Raw genomic sequence first — 5,478 nt, forward strand, 5'->3', positions numbered from 1 at the left:
GCTGCAAAAATTCCAACCCTGGCTCTAATTTTCAACTCGGAACTCTCAGAGAATCCACTGGAGACAGATACAGAACAACCAGACTCATGGCCAGAGGGGCCCAGAGGTCCTGCTTGGCAGGAACAAGTCTCCAGCTGCTCTTTTTATCCTTTTTGGAGTCACAGACCTGCTTGAGCATTGGCTGGAAGGTCTAAACCCTCTCCCCAGAAGGAGGACAGACACAAAACTTCTGCACAATTGCAGGGTCTCCAGAGGATCCACTGAGTCCCATTTAGCTCCTCCAGGTTGAAAACCTTAAAAAGTACCTATAGGGCTTCCTTGACGGCTCAGTGGTAAAGAATCCACCCGCCAATGCAAGGGACACAGGTTTGATTTCCAGTCTGGGAAGAACCCACATGTGGTGAAGCAACTCAGTAGCATGCCACAACTACCCAGCCTGTGCTCTAGCGCCTGGGAGCCACAAGAGAAGTCCCCGCACTGCAAATAGAGGGTAGTCCCTGCTCCCTGCAACTAGAGAAAAGATCACACAGCTACAGAGGGCCAGCACAGTCAAAAGTAAATAGATGTTTTTTAAAAATGGAAAGGTTTTTCAAATCTATAATATTATGAGCTGAACTGTGCTTCCCTCCAAAGCTAACCCCCAGGACATGTGAATGTGACCATATTTGTAAACAGGATGTTTGCAAAGGAAAGCAGGATGAGGTCATTTGTCTGGACCTTAATCCAGCCTGACTGGGAAACTTACAAAAACAGAGATTTGGGCATAGATACCTACAGAGGGCAGACAATGAGGAGACAAGGCGGAAGACAGCCACTTAAAAGCCAAGGAATCCCCAAGGCTACCAGAAACCAGGAGAGAAGCATGGATTAGAGCCTGAGCAGGAACCAACTCTGCCAGCACATTGATTTTCAACTTCTAGCCTCCAAACTATGAGAGAATTTCCATTGTTGAAGCCCCCTAAAATTCAGGGTACTTTGATAGAGCAGCCCTGGAAAACTCACACAGATTTCTCACTGTGTGCCTTGACATTTCTTCTGGAAATCTGGAGAAAAGCACTCTTTGACTTACTATTTTATACCTTTGTCTACTCTGAATTTTTTTAAGCATGCTCCTGTGTTATTCTTATTATCAATTTTTGACATCGATGGTGGTAAGATCTGAACCCATTTTTTCATTTTCATACTAGATGGTACTAGCAGGTGGATAGAGAAGAACAGCTAAAGCACCAGAGGAGGGACTTCCCTGGAGGTCCAGTGGTTAAGAATCTGCCTACCAATGCAGGGGATTGCAGTTCAATCCCTGGTCAGGAAACTAGATTCCACTTGCCTCAGGGCAACTGAACCAACACACTGCAACTGAAAGGTCCTACATGCCACAGTGAAGATCCCATGTGATGCAACTAAGCCCCAATAAATCAATAAATACTTTTTAAAAATCCACCTTCCAATGCAGGGGACTTGGGTTTGATCCCTGGTCAGGGAACTAAGATCCCACGTGCCATGGGGCAACTAAGCCCATGCCCCACAACTACTGAGGCCATGCGTCGCAGCAAAAGATCCCATACGCTGCAGCAAAGATCTCTCATGCCACAACTGAGACTCGATGCAATCAAACAAATTAATTAATAAATTTAAATAGAAACGAAAAACACCAAAGGAGGTGGTGATGAGTAAGCAGGGATTGGGACCGGAAGTGTCCTGGGAGGTGGCAGGTGTCAACACCGGGGGTTTGAGGACGGGGTGCAAACCTTGATGTAGTAGACGTCCCTTTCATCCAGGATCAGCTCCAGGTGACCCATGCGGGCCCTCTGGACAGTCTCGATCTTTCCTGGGAGACAAAATGAGAGTTTAGAGACCAGGGCTCAACATCCTGGATCCACCCCTGCCTTCGCTGGGGGATGTCCTCCTGGATTCCTAGTCTCTGAGCCCCAGGGTCCTCGTCCATTAAACGGGGCTCGATGTAGTGCCAACCTCAGACGGTGGCTGAGGAGTCCACAGTGAGCGGGCTGTATCTGGCCCACGGATCCAGCCTGTGACTGGGGGCAGAGTGACAGGGGGACCACTGTCTTTACCATCAAGCTCAATTCTCTTCTTGGGATGCAGAAGCTTGAGACGGAACTTCCCCTGAGGCCAGCTATAGCTGATGTCCACCCCGACGTCCCTGGGCACTTCCGATCCAGGCGTGCCCATGAAGATGTGAGCTGAGGCTTCTTGAGGGAGCCAGCAGTCCTTCTGGAAACACGGCAGAGTCCTCAAGACTGAGAACCCATCCAGGTCCCCCCACCTGAAAAAAGCCTGAGTTCCGGGCTTCCCCTCGTTGCTCAGTGGTAAAGAGTCCGCCTGCCAACATAGAAGACACAGGTTCCACGCCTGGTCCAGGAAGATCCCACGATCTGCGGAGCAACTACGCCCGTGCGCTGCAACTACCGAGCCTGTGCTCTGGGGCCTGGGAACTGCAGCTCCTGAGGCTACCTGCGGAAACCACTGAAGCCCAGACACTCCAGAGCCCATGATCCGAAACAAGAGAAGCCCCTGCAGTGAGAAGCCCAAGCTCTGCAGCTGGAGAACAGCTCTAGAGAAAAGCAGCGAAGGCCCCAAAATAAATAAATGTATGTTTCCAAAGAAACCCAAAGACCTGAGTTCTAACGGTCATTCTTGTCCTCGAAAGACAAGAACCCTAAAACCAGGAGTCTGTGGCTGTACACCCTGGAGGAGAGTCCTACAGGACAACTCAGGACCACAGGAACAGGCTCTCCGTTTGTTTGGCCAACAACCAGGGGAGCAGCCTCAACACACACCTGCCTGGACCCCCCTGGGCCCCTTCACCAGCCCAGCGTGCTCATCTCCCAGCTTTTGTGTGCTTTGCCTTTTTTTTTTAAAGTTTTATTTTGTATTGGGGTGTAACTGACTAACAATATTGTGACAGTATCAGGTGGAGAATGAAGGGGCTCAGCCATGCATCTACATGTATCCATTCTCCCCCAAACTCCTCTCCCATCAAGGCTGACACGTAACACTGAGCAGAGTTCCCTGTGCTATATGGCAGAGCCCTGTTGGGTGTCCATTTTAAATACAGCTGTTTGTACATGTCCATCCCTAACTCCCTAGCTCTCCCTTGCCCCTATCCTTCCCACTGGCAACCATAAGCTTGTTCTCGGTCTGTGAGTCTGTTTCTGTTTTGTAAGCAAGTTCATTTGTATAACGTCTTTTTGGAGTCCACAGATAAGGGATGTCACCTGATATTTCTCCTGCTTTGACTCACTTCACTCAGCATGACACGCTCTAGGTCCACCCACGTTGCTGCTAACGGCGTTACTTCATTCTTTTTAAATGGCTGAGTAACAGTCCATTATATATATGCACCACATCCTTATCCGCTCCTCTGCTGATGGACATTTAGGTTGCTTCCATGTCTCGGCTATCATAAACAGTGATGCCATGAACATTGGGGTCTGTGTACTTTGCTCCTAATGCCAGGCACCTGTGACCTCCAGAACATTCCCTCCAGCAAAGGAGGGAAAAACATCTAGCTTCTTAGTCCCCAGGGGACCAAACTCTGCTACCTAAGTCCTGCTCCAGGGCTGACCAGGGAACAGGCTGATGCTGCCACTTCATCTGCCATCACCCCTGCTCAGCTTCTCCACCCTCTTACTGGGTCCTCCTGGAGTCTTTTCTTCATCCATCACTTTTACCCAAATCCTTGGTTCTGGTGTGCTTCTGTGAAAATGCAGCTTAACACATGAGCCCTCTTTAATATCCTGCACCATCGTACATTCACTCAGAACCAATTAACCTCCACTGCTGTGTGCGAGGCACCGTTGCAGGCACAGGGGGTGCAGCCGAGTGTTATACACAAAGTCCTCCCTCCTGGCAGCCACACTCACAGAACCTCCAGACACAGAAGGAAGTTAGACGGCAGCTAGTGGCTGTGAGTGCTCTGCTGACAAACTCGGAGTCAGGGGTCATTGTTCTGGACCGGGTGGTCAGGGAAGGAAGTTGTTTCTGAGGAAAGGGCATTTGATGAGACCAGAAAGCAGCAAGGCACAAAGTCAAGTGGATGACTAGGAAAGAGTGTTCCAGGCAGAGGGAATCACCAGTGCAAAGGCCCTGGGGCAGCAACGTGCTTGGCATTTAATTAAAAGGAGGTCAGTGTGTCTGGAGAGCGGTGAACCTGGTCAAAAAGCAGGGAGACGGGGACGAGAGGCTGGCACGGCTGGATCATTGAAAGCCTGCCGGTCAGGGCGCTCAGCTCCTACGCAGAGAGAAAGGAGCCACCGCAGAGTCCTGAGCAGAGGACGGACACAATCCTTTAGGGATTTTGGAAGGTCTGTCTGGCTGCTGGTGGAAAACACATGGGAAGGAGACAAGAGTGGGAACTGGGAGGTCAGACACTCAGGAGGCTGCTGAGTGTCTGTTCTGTGCCAGCTGCTGGGGACCCAGGAGTGAGAAAGGCACTGGATCTGTTCCCAGGAACTGAGTGACTAGTGGGGAAGACAGATCCTAATTAACCTGCTTCAGTAATGAACACAAATGTGACTGAAAGGGAAGGAACACAGTCCCCTTAGAGTACACAGCAAATGAATATGGCCACTTCAGGGTAATCAGGGCAGGCTTCCCTGAGGAGGTGACCTCTTGAATGGAGCTATGAAGGTTGATTCAGAGTTAACAAGCCAACAAGCCAGAGACAGCATGTGCAAGGGTCCTCAGGCAGGAGGGGAACTACAAGCCCAGCCCAACAGCTCCAGGGAGGAGGCCCCCATCTTTATGAGTGATGCTCAAGGCTGACCCCTGAGTAGAAGACCTAGGGAACTCCTGAATCCGGTTGAGAAAGAAGTTTCCCTAGGGCCTACCTGGGGGTGGAGGGTGTAGGCAGCTTCCAACAGATACTGTTGGAGCCCCCGGTCCTGCTTCTCCAGCGTCACGGCCGCGGACACAGGCACCAAGAGCAGGAAGGGCTGGTCAGGGGCCGGCCAGTGCACCTCAGTGCAGAGCTGCCAGCCCCAGCTGCGGGATGCTGTGGGAAAGGAAGCAGGTACCACCAGTCAGGAGAGAGCTGAGGGCTCCGGGCGGGGCCACGGATGCTCCCATCAGCAAAGAAAGAGCATCTCCACATTCTTCGGAGAAACAGTGTCATTTAGTCATTAATCACAGCAGGTGGTGCTGTGTAGACCAGTGTTTCTCAGCTTTGGCACTCTCAACCCGTGGCCTGGATAATTCCTTGTTGTGGGGGACCTGGGCTCGACCCACGAGATGCCTTTAGCACCTCCCACACCAGTATGACAACCAATGATGTCAAAAGACATTGCCAACTGTCCCCCGGGCAAGGGTAGGGTCAAAATCACCCCTGGTTCAGGACCCCTCATGTAGACGATCAGAATATCCGGCAGTACAATGTAGGACACAGGCTCTGGAGCAAGAAAGCCTGGATCTGCATTCCCGTTCTGCCATTGCCCAGCTGTGTGACTTTGGGCAAGTGAC

The sequence above is a fragment of the Capra hircus genome, chromosome 25, assembly GCF_001704415.2.
Source record: "Capra hircus breed San Clemente chromosome 25, ASM170441v1, whole genome shotgun sequence".
Classification (NCBI taxonomy): domain Eukaryota; kingdom Metazoa; phylum Chordata; class Mammalia; order Artiodactyla; family Bovidae; genus Capra; species Capra hircus.